Here is a 17,751-nt window from a genome sequence, read left to right as displayed (position 1 = left end):
TCTCCTGATAGCTAGCTGCATTGAACCTGCCCTTGATAAAAAACAGTGGACCAACACCAGCAGCTGGCACGGCACCCCAGACCATCACTGACTGTGGGTACTTGACACTGGACTTCTGGCATTTTGGCATTTCCTTCTCCCCAGTCTTCCTCCAGACTCTGGCACCTTGATTTCCGAATGACATGCAGAATTTGCTTTCATCCGAAAAAAGTACTTTGGACCACTGAGCAACAGTCCAGTGCTGCTTCTCTGTAGCCCAGGTCAGGCGCTTCTGCCGCTGTTTCTGGTTCAAAAGTGGCTTGACCTGGGGAATGCGGCACCTGTAGCCCATTTCCTGCACACGCCTGTGCACGGTGGCTCTGGATGTTTCTACTCCAGACTCAGTCCACTGCTTCCGCAGGTCCCCCAAGGTCTGGAATCGGCCCTTCTCCACAATCTTCCTCAGGGTCCGGTCACCTCTTCTCGTTGTGCAGCGTTTTCTGCCACACCTTTTCCTTCCCACAGACTTCCCACTGAGGTGCCTTGATACAGCACTCTGGGAACAGCCTATTCGTTCAGAAATTTCTTTCTGTGTCTTACCCTCTTGCTTGAGGGTGTCAATAGTGGCCTTCTGGACAGCAGTCAGGTCGGCAGTCTTACCCATGATTGGTGTTTTGAGTGATGAACCAGGCTGGGAGTTTTAAAGGCCTCAGGAATCTTTTGCAGGTGTTTAGAGTTAACTCGTTGATTTAGATGATTAGGTTCATAGCTCGTTTAGAGACCCTTTTAATGATATGCTAATTTTGTGAGATAGGAATTTTGGGTTTTCATGAGCTGTATGCCAAAATCATCCGTATTAAGACAATAAAAGACCTGAAATATTTCAGTTAGTGTGCAATGAATCTAAAATATATGAATGTTAAATTTTCATCATGATATTATGGAAAATAATTAACTTTATCACAATATGCTAATATTTTGAGAAGGACCTGTACTGTTGTTTTCGTATTTGCAGTATTTTTCCTTTTGCTTCGGTCTGTTGTCTGTGATTACAGCATTTTTCTTTTGCATTGTTTTTTTTTTTTTGTTTGTATGTTTTGGAGTTTGCAACATTCATGTAGACAATTTGCAGCGCATTTTCGCCATTTGCTTCGTGTTTGCACCTGTCAGCCACCATAGTTTTCTACTAATGTTGTATCATAAAAATCCTCATAGGTAAAGCACGTACCCTCATCTTACTAACGTGTATCTGCAATGTACTAATGACAGAAACCCTCAAATGTGATTGAATTAAAGCAGTTCTTCCACAATTGGACCAGAATTCCTCCACAGATGTAAAAGACTGTAAGTTATCGCAAACACTTGTTGGCAGGTTTTACCACCAAGAATGGGACAAACAATTGTTAGCTTTTATGGGGTAAATTACTTTTTACATGTATTAAAGTATTTATGAAACTATACAATATTACCAAATGTATTCACACCACCAAATCAGTGAATCCTGGTGTTAAAATTGCTTCCTGACCTGAACTTTCTTGAACACCTTTGGTATGAATTAAAGTGGAGGCTGCAATTCTGGTTTTCTCATCTAACTATGAACACACTCTTAAACCTTGTTAAAGATGGGTACAGAATAGTTAAAGTTGCCATTGCTGGCAAATGTGCGTCCATCAACCAACTGGACCTTATAGATAAAAGATAGGATGTCATCAAAGTTCATGTACATGTAAAAATAGACAGAAACAATAAGTTTGGCAATATAGTGTAGCTTTTTGTCTTTTTTTGGGTTTTTTTTATACTAAAATGAAAAATTATATAACATAAAAAGAAGAAATCCTTAAGAGGACTGAAATAATAATAATAGAGACAAATTGAGCTGCTGCTACCATACATAGGCATCATCTTGTCAACTATTCATCAACATCCACATCATCCTTTCTGGTTTCTTGTTTATATAATTTCTAAACTTTTCATATTGGTTATGATCCTTTTTTTTTGCCTTTTTATGGTTCTTTGACTCCATCATTTAGGTTCAGGTCAGTTTACACATCAGTGTTATCTTTTTATGGCAAGAGAAACCAGCAACATACTATTTTTCAGATAGAAACTCCAAACAGCTCTTTGTTTTGAGGAGATAGATACGTTTTGGGTTCATTAGGCTCCAACGGAACATAAAGAGGGCTTTATGAATTCATTCAGAGAATTTTGCTTTAAAACTACTGTAGCTTGACACCTTGAATGAACAGATGCAAACAACATGCTGCTAATTTTCTGGGCTGAATGATTATCAACATTAATTAATGAAAAGGACTCCACATTAGTGAGTTATATGGCTGTGAACTAAAGCTAACTAATCAAGACATCCTTTTTTTCCCCTTATGGTAATTTTGAGGAAAAGCCAACACTCTCAGTGAGAGGCCCTTGAATCAGCATTAATACAGCAATTAGCGAGGCTACACACCCAGCATCTTCTTAATCTTTCAAACTGTAATAATCCTCTCAAAGCAGTGCTGTGATATATAATTTACCCTGCGATCCTTTCATTTCTGAAGAAGAAACGTGCACTAGGGGGCAAACCTTTTTCCTGCGGTGCAACGAGTTGAGTTGCCACTTATCGCTGGTTTCCTGCACTTTATTTGAGCTTTATTAGAGCTGCTACCATTATATTTGGATGCAACAGTATGGCAGATTAATGTTGCCTTGGCTTGATGCTAATGCGATTTCGTTTCTCACTCATGTCACCCTCAAAAACATACCACCGTGTTTACAATTAAGGGGTTTTCTTTAAAAAGTAAATTTACTGACATTTGCATTTATAAAAGGAAACAATCCTCACATCAACTACAATGAAAGCAATTAAACAAATTTGTGTTTAATTACTTTGAATTTCATTGCTTTACTGACAACCAGTACAAATGAATAATTGGTTCTTTCACCTTGGGCTGTAATGAAGTAATCACGGTTTGGTACATAGACAGAATAATCCCTTCCAAAAAATTTCTGAAACAGAGAAAGTCAGTTTCAAAATCTGAAAGGAAAACATCTAAATCCATGTTGCACCAAAGGTGTGCACTGCAAAGCAAGACAAAAGCTGAAGATGACCACAAGCACAGGAAGAAAAGGAATAAACAGGAAAATATTAAATATATATTCTTCAAGGTAGATTACTGTGGTGAAGCTGAGTTGATCACAGAAATACATCTGACTGCATGTCGGTGAGGTCCCAACATAAAAAAAATAAATAAACAAAGTTGATGTCAATACGTGTTTCAGTGACCATCCAGGAATGAGACACAGCTAAACTCAGACGTTCTGAGCCAAGAAGTTTTTTTCTTTGAGATTTGAGTCAACTTGAGTCCAGTAAAGAAACACAGCAACAGTGAGCTGCATCGAGGACTGAGGCCTCCGTAAATGGGTCCCAGGGCGGCAAGAACAAAATGACATCCTACTGTTCTTCCTGTCCTGGTTTAGTCATTCTTGCAGCTTGTATTTCACACACCTTGTGGGCCAAAGTTATATCTTGCGTTGTGTCTCAAAACTATTAAATAAAAATACTTCAATAGGAAGGAACTATGGAAACTTTACAACAGTTTCTGTGAAGTATGAAATGACCTGGGTGGAAAGAACTTTGTGATTGTGCTTGTGAACTGAAGTAAAGTGACTAACTGTTCTTGCAGAGTATGTATTAGCCTTAAAAGACACCTTGAATAACCTTTAGTATTTGAATAAATACTGGTCCAGAAGTAGGTAAGGCAAGTTTGTTTGTATTGCCTATTTCAACAACAAGACATTTCAAAGTGATTCACATAATGACAATATAAAAAAACAAAGGAAAATAAAGTACATAGCATTGGCATAATTAATGAAAGCAAAGAAAGGTTGGAATACAGATTTAAATTAATGATGTTTAACAGGCAAAGGCAACTCTAAACAAATGGGTTTTAACCTTGATTTCAAAGAACTGTTTCAGCGTTTCTGCAGTTTCCTGGAAGTTTGTTCAAGATTTGTTGAGCATAAGAACTGAATGCTGTTTCTCCATGTTTGGTTCCGATTCTGGGGATGCAGAGAAAACTTTAATCAGAAGACCTGAGTGGTCTGGAGGATTGATATAACGGCAGCAAATCTTTAACGCATTTTGGTGCTAAGCCATTCAGTGATTGTAAACTAACTGTAAACTCTATTCTCTGACATACAGGGAATCAGTGTAAGGACTTCAAAACTGGGTGATGTTCTCTGCTTTTTTAGTTTTAGGTAGGACATGTGCAGCACCGTTTGGGAGAGCTGCAGCTGTCTGACCTTTTAGACAGACCTGTGAAGAAACTGTTGCAGTGTTCAATTTGATTAAAGATAAATGCATGGATGCCGGAACCCGGCGGCCCCCCATTCAGCAGACCAGACACCAAACCAAGAACCAAAATAAAATAAAAAAATCTGAATTATCCAGAGAGAACCGAAAAGCTAGCCCAATCCACCCCAGATACCCAGACCTTAACCAGAAGGCCCGCTCCTTCTCTCAGCCTCCAACCCCAGTAGGCAAACAGCAAAGAGGGGTGTGGATACACCCCAACCCTACCAGTGCCTGCTCAAATGTGGTGTTGTGTGTCGTTGTAGAGTGCATTTAAAATGGGGGGGTGGGGGGGTCCTGCCAGGGGGTTCCGTCACCCCCCTGCTGTCTAGCACCACACAGCAGCTGGCATCACAATGTCTACATTCAACTTAACATTTAGAGGTGGGCGCAGGCACCAGAAGTGAGACTAATTAAATATATCCCCCTCTGGATCCCATTAAGTGTGCCCACTCCTATTGCCCTACATGTGCGTGACATGAAAATGTTATAAGTGAGAGGGTCTAAGTTGTATAGTGAAATTGGGGCCTAGGCCGCCATGAGACCGTGGAGATGGAAAACCCTCCTCGTCACCATTACGTGGAACCGTTTCTAATGAAAAAGCCGAAAATGTGAGTCGAACCGTAGCGACCCCTCTAAGTAGGGACTAGTGGAGCAGATTTCGGGCTTGATCAATGGTTGCTAGCTGTAGTAACTGAAAATGTGTGCAGATTCTTGTTTACCCCCCTCCTTTCGTTGAAAAATCATTACTTCTGTTTAGTTTTCATTCAACTAAAGTAAATTGTGGTATACTGTATCTACACTTTGATTTGTTCTACAAGCTATCCAAAACTTGAATGGGTTCACCTGGTGAAATTATAATGTATAGCTGTGTGTGTCATCTGTGTAGTTATGGTAATTTATCTTGTTTGTTATAATCTGGGCTGGGGAAGCGTGTAGATATTGAATAGGAGGGGCCCTAAGATGGAACCATGGGAAACTCCCTACGTGATTTTTGTCAACTTTGTTGTAAAGTTACCTATTGAAAAGTTCTTGTCCTTCAAATAAGACTCAAATCAGCCAAGTGCCGTACCAGAAAAACTGACCCAGTTCTCCAGTTGCTCCAGTAATATACCGTGTTAATCAACGGTGTCAAATGCTGCGCTGAGGTCCAGTTATACCAGCACTGTGGTTCTTCCACAATCTACATTTAGACAGATGTCGTTGAACACCTTGACAAGGGCAGTCCGGGTACTGTGGTGATCACAGAAGCCAGACAGGAAGACTTCAAAGCAGCTCTTCATTGTTAAGAATGTATTTGCTGTTGAAACACAGATTTTTCAATAACCTTACTGATTAATGGGAGATTTGAGATGGCCCTGTAATTTTGCAATAGCAACTTGTCCAGATTATTCTTTAACAGTGGCTTCATAATTGCTGTTTTTAAGGCCTGTGGTGAAAACACCTGACAAAAGGGATGAGTTTATTATTTGAATCAAATCAGACAGGCAAATCTTGCGTGAAGAAAGCTGTGGGTAAAATATCAAGATGTTTTTTTTCTTACCGATACAGATTCTAAACATAGACAAAACTTTAAATACGGTGTCAGTGTAAGAAATAAAAACTAATCATCTTGAACTGACAAGAAAATGTTTACATTTTTAGAAGTTACCAACAATTTAGATGAACATCTTGGTCTGAAATTTGTCAAATGAAACATAATCCCAACGCCTCCTGCTGCATCCTCAGTGGCATATTGGCCTCTGCCAGCAGGTTATAACAGAGCATTTTAAAGTTCCAAGTCATTTCCTCCGCTGGGCCATTGTTAGCAAACAGGGAATCTGTTGTTGGCACAATCTCCTCATTATTGGCTAATCACTTGAATAGGAGCAGTTTGTAAAGGCAAACACAAAGCAAGATACACAAACACACAGCGAGCATGTTGGACTGGGCTGTTGTGCACAGCGCAGGACGTTATTGCGTTCCTAATGGTGCTTGAAGTAATTACACCCTATAATGTTAGTTGTCCTCTCCAGTACTTCTCAGCATGGTAGCTCAGAAGTGCCACACTCAATGCATCCCTCTCACCTAAATGGTTCCATTAGCCAGAAGGCCTCTGCAAACACTTTTTCTGCTCCGAGAATGAGGTGTGCTCTGACACGAACCTAATTGACCGCATATAAGTAGTAGATGGCCACTGTAAGGAATAAAAATGTTTAATATACTTGACAAAGCTGTTACATGACATTTTTTAACACATGGGAATGTGTTGAAATGACAACATGAAGAATTTGAAAAATTGAAAAGCTTTATTTTCAGGACAGATTTATATTCCAAACACATCCTGCTCATATACAGTAGCAGCTGTGAATTGAAAAAAAGAAAAGATGTGATCAGTTACAGTTATATAACTCACAAAAATTGTTTTAGTTTGTGATAGAACCAACTTATTCAATGCTGGGCTGCAGAGTGGTGCAGTTGGTAGCACTGTTGCCTTGCAGCAAGAAGGTCCAGGGTTCGGGTCCCAGCCTGTGGTCTTCCTGCATGGTGTTTGCATGTTCTTCCCATGCATGTACACTTAGGCTTTCTCAAAAAGTCCAAAATAGGACAGTTGGGTTAATTGGTCTCTTTTTATTTATATAGGTGTGTTTGTCCTGTGTATCTCTGTTACCCTGTGATAGGTGACTGATGACCTTCCCAGGGTGTACCCCTCTTCTCGCCCAATGACTGCTGGAAATAGGCACCAGCTCCCCCCCATGACCCTGCAAAGACAAGTAAAATGAAACAGTTGAAGTGTCTAGTATCTTGGGGTAAATATATACGTCTTTATATCCCCATCACTGTATTTTATAAGGATCCTATATATTAGGAAAAAAAAACAAGTACATACATAATACATGTTTGTTTTTGCCAACAAAAGTTTGAAAAGTGTGGCATGCATTTGTGTTCATCTTCCCTTTACTCTGACACCCCTAAATAAAATCCACTCAACCACATAAGAAGTTACCTAATAAGTAAACAGAGTCCACCTGTGTGTAATTTAATCTCTTTATACATCCAGCTGTTCTGTGAAGGTCTCAGAAGTTTGTTGGAAAACATGTGTGAACAAACAGCATGATGAAGAGCAAGGAACACAGCAGGCAGAACTGGGAGAAAGTTCTTGAGAATTTTAAAGCAGGGTTTGGTTATGAAGTAATGTCCCAAGCATACCAAGACAGAGCTGTCTACCTAACTAATAGGCCAGGCAAAGAGCATTAATCAGAGTAGCAGCCAAGAGGGTCATGATAACCGTGGAGGAGCTACAGAGATCCATAGCTCAGGTGGGAGAATGTGTCAACAACTATAATTTTTACACTTCACAAATCTGAATTTTCTGACAGAGTGGCAAGAAGGAAGAGTTTTTTTCAAAGAAGCCCTTCGGATGTCATGACTAAAGTTTGCTACAAGTCCTGTAGGGGACACAGCAAACATGTGGAAGAAGGTGCTCTGGACAGATGAGGCCAAAATTGCACTTTTTGGGCAGCCTTGCAAAATGCTTTGTGTAGAGAGAACACTACACATCATCCTAAACATATTATTTTGACTGTCAAACATAACGGTGGAAGTGTCATGCTGTGGGGAGGCTTTTCTACTGCAGGGAACCTAGTCAGAGTCAATAGGAAAATGGATAGAGATAAAATCTGAGTAATCCATACAGTCTAAGCATATGTTTTTTGCAAAGGAGAGAAAAATAGTCTCATGATTAGAATTGGAAGACATACCCTAAAAGAGTTAAAGTAGTAACTGCAGCAAAAGGCTATTCTACATTATTTTTATTTGTGAAACATTTTGAAAACTATGTTGGATATAACCTTCAAAAACCTCTTTAAATTAACCAATGTAATAAACAAACAGTCACAAATAAACTATATTTCTCATGAACAGGTGTAGGCTTTAGTAAGAATTATGTGTAAAAGTTTACAGAGAGCTTAAGTAAAGTTGAAGATGAGTTCTGGGTCTCCATTAATACCCTTGTTTTTACTTGACTCGACGGGCTTCCTTCAACGGGGAATAGTTTGTATATGTTGCCCTTCCTGCAGGTCAGGATAAATACGCTTTTACACTCTAGATGTCTTGGTCTGTGTCGAGACAGGACCAAACACAATCCAATATTAATGCACTGAGTCAGTGTGACTGAAACAACTGCCGCTGTAGAGAAGTCTGCCCTCCAGAAATGTCTTCCGGATTCCTTCTTTCTGCAGCCTCCAATCACCCCCATGACCTAAGCATCGGAGCCCCTGAGGGACGTTTTGTTTAAGTTATTTTCTCCTGTCTCGATGGCTCTCCTCCTTCCTGTGTTCCCTCTCATCCATTTGATGCTGCAGACTTATTTTATATTTATGACTGAGGATGACTGACTTGCTTTGCGTCAGTGTCGGTTCTGCTGCAGGGGGAGAACCCAGCAGGACATGGGGAAAAACAAAAAAACCATCATCCTCTAAGAGGGGTTCAACTGACAACTGGTGTTTGAGTGCATGTTTCGCAGTATGAGTGTGCCTGGAACCGTCTCCCTTGGGGTAGACATCTTATATCAGCGCTGTCTGGGAGAAAAACAGGCCAATAAGTCGGTGCAAAGATGTGTTGCGGTTGTGAACAGATAGTGAGACCTCCGGAGTTACCCGCCGTGACAGGACCAGAGGGCATCCTACTTTACAGCGCAAGCAGCCATCTCTGGCCAGCTTCAGCACACATGACAACCGAGTGGACAGACTAAATGGAAGACAACAGGTACTGCTGTATGATTATTGTGACAATTAAAACTTTTTGCAACTATGTAAATAAGCAGACTGCAGACACCAAGCCCCATAATAAAATTTGATTTTTGCTAAAGAAACCGAGATCCTTAAAGATTTGAAGATTTCTAAGCAGAACGCTGTTGTTGCTCCTCAGATTAAGATTAAAATTCTTGCAACATATGTTTAAACAGATACAGACAGAAGTTGTGAATGAATAAAAAGCAGTGCAACAATAGTTGGGGATGCTAGTGTTGTCCATCTGGGTTTGTTTGACCAGCTTTGTACTCACGTTCATGTACTTTACCTGTCACTGTCAGGGTTGCAGGTCTTTGAACGATCATCTTGTAGTTACCCTTGCCACTCAAATGTAAGAACACTGTGAGAAACGCAGCAGGACAAGAGCCCACGTTTATCTTGCCACCAGACACAGTAAAGATAGAAGGATTGATAAAAAAGAATCCCCAATGCTCCACTTTAGAGAGCTGCAGCAAAAAAAGCCATCCTGGGGTCAGCAAGTTTCCATAACGACCAATAGACACCATCTACATGGCAACCAGTTGTTTGCAAGTGATGTTTGGGTTAGGGTTAGCAACTGAACTGTGCTATGACTATGTGAAACCATGTGCTCTAGTCGGACGAGACCAAGGTTGATGTAATTTGTCCGGGTTTGGTGTGAAACAAAGTATTAACATGTGGGTCAACAACACAATAAATAAAGCATATTTTCAAATCAACAATGTAATCAGATGGGAATAGAATTTGCTCAGGTGTTTCATTTTGACAGAGCAAGGACTTCTAGTGAAGAATAACCATCTTCCATTCATTGATAAATGGAGGATAGTTATTCCTTATGAAAAACGTGTGTTGTAGAGGAGGCGTTGCATGACCAACTGTTGAGGGAGTGGCCTGGTTGACCGAATTAGCCCAATGAAGATGCACAGAAGGCAGTGTGCTTGGAGACGTAGGCTGGGCAGTGGAAAAGATTACAGTTGATCTGCAGGAGACAACTACACTTCTGTTCTTCTTTACAGCTCCAAATACACACAGTACAAACAACATGTACATCTGCAATGAGACTGTAGTATTTTTGTACTTGACCATCGGGGTAGCAATCTATCCAAATCCAGATGGACATGCTAGCAGAGCATGGAGCTAATGTCCTTTCATCCAGACAACAAAACAGTGGGTTTGCTGCAAGATATCAGAATGCTGTTGTCAATACCCGATTCAAAAGATGAAGCAATAAGGGAATTGGTTGAAAGTACAATCCACCCAAGATGAAGGATAACAGTTGGTTGCCATGGAGATTGAATGCAAGCTGGTGAAGAGGCCTTGCTGATCCTGCTGCTTGGGTGTCTAAATCCTAACATCCAAAGGCAGACTGTACTTCATCAATATCTTCCAGATAAGAGAAACACAAATATGCTTTATTTTATGTTGTTAATATATCTGGATTCACATAATCAATTTGTTAGCTGTTACTACTGAGGCCACAAGAATTCAATGAGAACACACTCAGAACAAAAAAGATGTTGCCTCAGATCAACCCATTAAGAGGTAATGTCTGCACTAAACAAGAGTATGCTTTGTGTCAATTAACATATCAAAGCATAAAAATGTCTTGTAGGTGTTTATGGAGGCCAAGCTCAAAGGAGGAGGTGGAAACCATCTTACTTGGAAGTTGTGGAAAGGCCACACTTGATCATGTATAACTAAAGCAATGGAAGCAGCTGCAAAACAGAACAAAAAAATAAATATAAAAAGGCAAGCTTACTGCTTCGCCTCTGCACAGCTGGAAACCGGCCTTGTGAAGTGTGTGCTCATTGGGGTGTCATTCAGCGATAGCAGTGTTTGAGGCTCCTTGACAACTTCATGAGTGCAATAACAGGTTGACGTGTTCAATGCCTCGATCTGTTTTCTTGGAACACCGGCTGCAATATTGCAGGGCCTCATCCCCTAACAGTATTATGTTGGCTTAGTGCGTGACCTGCCACCACAACACTCTATCCTGTTAAGAACAGGAGTGGGGACGGGGGAAAGAGAAGTATACATGACTGTTGACAGAGTTGGAATGGTTAGAATTGAAGCAAATGGTTACAGCCGTTTTCAAAAGTATTCCTACCCCTAAAATTTCCCAACTTTTTCCAAATGTGTCACACTACAAGCACAAAATTCTATTTATTTTATTGGGATTTTATGTGACAAACCAATAAATTAATCATAATTTTCAGTCAATTGTAAAAATAAAACATGAGAAGTGTGTTGTGCATTTGTCTTCACTCCCCCTGAGTGAATACCTTTTAGAACCATCTTCCTCTATAATTACAGCTGCAGTTCTTTTGGGGTATGTCAAACAGTGACACACGGGTTTGTAGTGTTTTGGGTTGTGTGCAGTGTTCCGTTTTCCGCCAAACATAGCTTTTGCACATTTAAATTTCATTTTAGTCTGAGCATCCTCTTTTGAGTGTTTGCTGTGCTCCCCTTAAAGGAGACTTCTTAAAGCTTAATTTTGCCATTCTTTCATAAAACAAGATTTGTGGAGCGCACTAGGCCTACATAAAGTTACCTTGACAACAGCTTCTCCAGCCAGAGCTGTTATCTTTGCAGCTCCCTGAAAGTTATCAAGGGCCACTTGGCAGTTGGGACATACTCTTTCCATTTTCAGATGATGGATTGAACAGAGCTCTGTTAAATATACAGAACATGGGACATCTCTTTAAAACTTTACTCTGCTTTAAACACCTCCCCAACTTTCTCTGTCCATGTCTTCATGATGTTGTTTGTTCACTATTGTTCTCCAATAAACATCTGAGCCCTTTAAAGAACAGCTACATTTATAATAAGATTAAATTACTCACAGATAGACTATTAAGTAGGGGACATCTGAAGGCAGTTGGCTGCAATGGATTATATTTAGAGGTATCAGAGTAAAGCACTACAGATTATTGGTAAAAATCTTTGCATGTCATGCATCATTTTCCATCCACTTCAGTCTTAAACTACTTTTTGTCAGTATATCACATAAAATCCCATTGAAATACATATCCAAGTAATTTCTGCTTATTATTTTCCAACCCTAGAAACCATATGCAAACTCTAATCTACTGAATTTATTCATATTGAAAATCGTTGTCCTGTAAGTGCTTATTATGTCTGACAGCAAAATAGTGCATCTCAGAGTAGTCGTTTTAGCAGAGAATCACTTTTGCCCTCCAAGTTTCATTGAAGTGCTCCTCGGGTGTTCATAAAAGAGCAACCTGCCACCACACACCAGCGTAAGAAAGAATGTTTCAGATTTAACTTTGGTTTTCCTGTGAATTCACTCATCCAATGAGACTCACAAAGAGAATCTTTTGAGTGTTAAGTCAGTGCCATATGTCCTTTTCTTCCTGTAGCTGAAGGCTCTGAGGACGGTGAAAACATAGCAAGGGCTCTAGTGCCCCCATCAGTATGTCTGCTGCATCGGCGTTCCTCATCCTTTTCATTTTTCAACTTCTCATGCTTTTTTAATCCGCGTCCTCCTCCTCCAAAACACTGTCCCATTCTCTCATATCCCAACCTCCTCGCAGTGAATTGCCATGCGGCGAAGCCATTACACACAGCAAACAAACATGTTGTGTCGGCAAAAGCTGGTGTGCATACAGGTGGCGCAGAGCTAACAAACAGGAATCATTACCCCGCACAATTCAAATCGCTGCTGATCCTCTGGAACCAAGTCTGTATGTGCTGCACACAGACGGGCCCCCTAACAGGTAGGCTGTACACAGTCAAGAACATGACAAACATGGCGGCGCATGCTTACAGGTACACGCAGGAAATGAGAATCTGTCAATGGGTATTACTGTTGCTTTGTTCATCTCATGCAACAATGGGGAAGTAAGGAAGGAAGACACAGAGATGGAGCAAAAAAGGAGCCGTGAGAGCAAGAAAAACTGAAACCTCCACTTGTTATTGTACCTGAGGCCAGAGAGTCTGCTCGCTCCGCCGCCTGGTTAATGGTGCGACATCCTCTGGCATATTTCACGAGACACATTTACATTTGCCTCCGCTTTGACCTAGTCATAGCAAACCTCTCCATGCCCCCCCGTCTTGTGTGAATGTGCACAGCAAAGATAATGACTGCATTGATCAGAGACGTCCCCGGTGGGTGGTCTCGCTCCGCCAAGGCCGAGAAAAAACGAGAGGGAGAGAACAGGGCCAGAACGGCATGGGCTTTTGTTGCGGCCCACCTCAACGCATTAGCCAATCAAATATCCATCATGGCTGTCGCCTTCCTGCTCTGCACACACTATCAAAAACTCATCTGCTATACTTTTTTTTTAATCATTTGACTTGTCTTTATTCTTTCCTTCCTTTATTATTACCCTGTTCACACTCAAAAATATCCTTGCATGAGTCATAACGAAAAGAATAGTGCTCAGATGACAGTACAATGATGTGGAAACAGTTCTTCACACTGTGCACGTTTCAAGCCAGTTGAAAAGCTATGAAGAACTAAAGTAATTTGTTTCGATTTTGGTCAAATTAAAGATTTATGAGGGAGCCTCTTTAATTTATAAGGATAGTTAGTTTATCATGCATCAATTTCATTCAACTACTTATGGAGCTACATGGCCAAATGCTGACAAGGCAGTAAGGTCACAACACAAAAACACACACAATGGGGTGTGCTTGGAGACGTAGACTAGCCAGGTGTGGCTTAGAGCATACGTTTGTCCCCTGGATAAGACAACGGAATATTTACAGCTGCAAGCACATGTGTAGCATGAACACATGCAGGTAAAACAAGGCTGTGCTATTGCTTTTGACTAGCTCTATATCAACTTTCTTTGAATTATTAATCCAGCGGGGTGTGCTAGCTGTGCTGATGACAAACATCCTTTTTTGCAGACAGCAAAACAGAGGTTCTCCTGCATGTCTGTCTTGGTGGAAACAGAAAAAAGAAATCTAAAACTCATGGCACCCAAACAAACAATTTGGGAGTTGTGCTTAATGTGTGCCCAACATTATGTCAGTTTTTTTATATATGGTAGCAGTGAGTACTTTTGAAATCTAAACTCAGGGAGTAAATACATTGAAAACAGAAGGTGGCCTAAAATAGGACCCAGAGAAACTCCGAATCTGTAACGTCAGAAAACAATACTGATCTAGATTAATGGAAACTAGATGAAAAAGAATTGTATGTAAACTATTCTCGTACTCATCGTCTTCTGCTTCATCCGGGACCGAGTCGCGGGGGCAGCAGACTCTGTAGAGACACCCAGACGTTCCTCTCCCCAGACACCTCCTCCAGCTCCTCTAGGGGGAGCCCAAGGTGTTCCTGGGGAGACATAGTCCCTCTAGCGTGTCCTGGGCCGTCCCCTGGGCCTCCTCCTGATGGGACATGCCTGGAACACCTCCTGAGGAAGCCGTCCAAGAGGCATCCGGTATAGATGCCCGAGCCACCTCAACTGGCTCCTCTCGATGTGGAGGATCAGCGGCTCTAGTAAACTATTCTTTATACTAATAAATGTTAGGTGCTACTGCAATTTTGCAGCGGAAGATTGGAAGCTGCCACCCTCCTACAATCCCTCATACAGCTCATTGCATCCTTACACAAACCAGAGGAATATTTATTGTTTGCAAATGTTGGAGCTTGGTCCTTCATTCATGCAGCCTAAATCAGTTGAGGAGACAGAGCAGGCACTCTTTCAACAACAGTGGTGGAATGAGGAATGGGAATTATACCAAAAACAGCTTTCAATTCAGATCACCATTTCAATCTTTGAAGCAACACAGTAAAAATATGCAACATTAATAGTACTTAGCGGCTGGCAGATCGGCTCCAGCTTTAAAATTTTAGCACAGCAGTTTGGGAAAAGCGATGCATATCAGTGGACTTAATCTGCCTAATCAGCCTAATACCTTAAATCCTTGTGAAAATGCAATGGACCAAGTGCTAAAAGGGTTGTTTAGCTCTTTAAAGCAGGCCATTGCAGTTGAAGTGCTGTGGGTCGAACACTTCAGAGCACCTATATGAAATGGATGGATGGATGGATTTATGGATGGATGGATAAAATAAGAAAGACCATTTTGTTTCCCATACTTTTTCCCACCTGGAAAATACCTAAATTTCACCTTTTTTTGCATAAAGCTGCTTTAGGAACCTATCTTTCTATGATTAAAAAATGAAATCCAATGTAACTTAGCTCAGTACAATTCATAACAGATACATTAATAGCAAAATCAAATTCCAAACTTACTAACTTGAGGTCAGGTCTGCCTTTAATTTAAATAACCAGTATTTTAGACCATTCACAGAAAAATATCTGTGTAATGTTCCTCTTCTGCTGGTTATCACTACAAAGCTGAACACAGTCAGACAGTAGTTGTCTCCTTCTTAAATCGTACCTAATCTCGATGTCACTCGACACGGATATTATGCCTTAAAATATAGCCAAATCCCGTTTAATACATCCATCTCACATTGCTGTGGTGCTATCAGTTGTCAAAAGTGGCTCTGGACTATAAATCAAACCTACTCTAGTAGTGCCTTTGCTCCTGCTCTTCATGTGGATTGTAAATCGGTCTTAAATCAACATCTTAGTCTGCTTACTTTTGCTCTTCTTTGTTCCCCTCACCTTTGGAGACATTTTTTCTTACACGGGATGACATTTCCCCTTGCTTCAAGTAGAAGCAAGGGGAAATCTGAAGCAATTTGAAGATTCAAATAGGCAAACATTGGAAGAACATCTCACATTTTATTTTATCTGTAAATTTCATGTTCTAATAAACTCCTCAAGCTATGCTTGGCAAATTATGGGTTTTTATATACAGATTATGTCCTAATAATATTCAGTCATGAGTCAGGTTGTACAAGGAGGATCCAGATGCTCTTACTACTATTTCAAGAGGGGGAAAGGTACAACAATCTGAGGTCTGACAACTCTAGAGTCGCCTTAAGAAGAAAGAAAAAAAAATCTTCCAAATTTACAGGGAGAGCAAACCGATACAGCTTGCCGCCCACAGAAACAAGGCAATCACTCACCTCGGCCCCTCTGCACAGTCAGACAGTATTTACACACATGCACAGGATCCAAGACAAATGTTCACGCAAACATGCCGACCCATTCAGAGATATATTCAGGGACAGAAACAAGGGAAGGGTGCAGATTTGAGAACAGTTAGTTTCTCTTTTTAAGTCCAGTGTATGTATACATGCCCATTTCCACAGTGCCTTGCTAAAGTATTCATATACCTTGAAATTTTTCACATTTCGTCACGTTTTGTGTGCAAGACCAACAAAGAGTAGTGTTGTGATTTGCAAGTATTTGCATTTACCCCCACCGGAGTCAGTACTTGGAACCACATTTTTCTGAAATAACCAGGTGAGGTTACCAGGGTCTGAACTTTGACTAGGATAATCTAACCCATAAATATGCTTTGATCTAAAACAAGGACGACCAAAGAGCAGTCTGCAGGCCATTTGTGACCCTCGCAATAATTTAGTGTGGCCCACCAGCACAATTCAAGAATAGTACATATCTGGCACACCAGGATATGTGGTTAATACAGAAAAATATTCTAGGGTTGTAGGATTTTCACTGAAGCATTTAAACAAAGTGCAAACAAATTAAAATCTTAAAATCAAAACTGTCAGGTACAAGACAAAGTATTTATATTCTGTGAACAGCTGTGTTTATTGTATATTCCATACAGGTGGACTATTTACTAATGAGCTAACATTTGAAAGCAAATAGTTACACCAAATTTTATTCAGGGGTATTAGAGTAAAGGGGATAAAGGGATAATGGATTTGTCTTGGAAAAGCCCAAGCATTTAAATAGAAAGCACTCTGATCCTTCTTTTTTCCAGGAGACGTTTGACCTCTCATATAAAATACTTTTCAGTTCTGAGCATGGGTTGGAAGTATCAGGCTTATAATTTGTAGTCAGAACAATTACAATAATTATACTGTTAAGGTCACCAATAGGGTTGTTAAGGGCACATGAGTAACTGGCCTTACCCTACTGGTAGGTCCACGTTGTGGAGACCATTCAAGACTGTACTGTAGGGTTAGGGGTCACCCTGACCCATGCACACCCTATGACCTAAACAACTCACATGTTGGTCATTACTGGATGACATGTTTGGATGGTTACTTGACAACGACCCAAACATTAAACCACAATGATGGTCGGGCCAGAGGCTCATGTGACCTTAAGAGCCCTATTAATGACCTTAACAGCCCAATTGGTGTGTATGGTTAGACTGCAATGTTTAATTTTCACCCATACTTCTAACCCATGCTCAGAACAAATGAAGTCCTATAGATGAGAGATGAAACATCTTAAATGGAAGAATTATAGTTGTTTCCCATTTAAGCACAGTATTGTCCTGTTCTGGGTGATTGAGAACCTATAGCACACCATCAAAAAAGTTACCAGTCTGGTGCATAATCTGAGGTGCAAACCCCCAGCTAATCTAGATCCTTCAACACCTTTGACACATATACACTAAAACTAGTCCCCTCACAGGATATGAAACACATGGTTGTAAAACATGTAGATGAAAACACCATTTCTCACCCCCCTAGTCACCCTCCATCCACATCTCGCATTCACACCCGCATGTGCTAATGTTGACATACATTCCTTTTGGGCGCTTTCAAGGACTTTGTTATTTAGTACTGTT

General features: G+C 40.6%; 1 long non-coding RNA gene across 2 annotated transcripts; it reads right to left on the bottom strand.

Annotated features, from left to right (window-relative positions):
* Window positions 1–6,610: 6,610 nt before the first annotated feature.
* On the bottom strand, window positions 6,611–9,575 carry LOC124882661. Of its 2 annotated transcripts, XR_007041956.1 has the most exons (4): window positions 9,383–9,575; window positions 6,975–7,065; window positions 6,751–6,890; window positions 6,611–6,667 (listed from the first exon to the last, which is right to left on the bottom strand). It is a non-coding gene; the product is annotated as an uncharacterized LOC124882661 (long non-coding RNA). The 2 variants fall into 2 exon arrangements; XR_007041955.1 differs by having other exon boundaries at window positions 6,635–6,890.
* Window positions 9,576–17,751: the final 8,176 nt, after the last annotated feature.

The sequence above is a fragment of the Girardinichthys multiradiatus genome, chromosome 17 (assembly GCF_021462225.1).
Source record: "Girardinichthys multiradiatus isolate DD_20200921_A chromosome 17, DD_fGirMul_XY1, whole genome shotgun sequence".
Lineage (NCBI taxonomy): Eukaryota > Metazoa > Chordata > Actinopteri > Cyprinodontiformes > Goodeidae > Girardinichthys > Girardinichthys multiradiatus.
The sequence above is the reverse complement of the archived record's forward strand: the minus strand, read 5'-3'. Positions and strand labels throughout refer to the sequence as shown.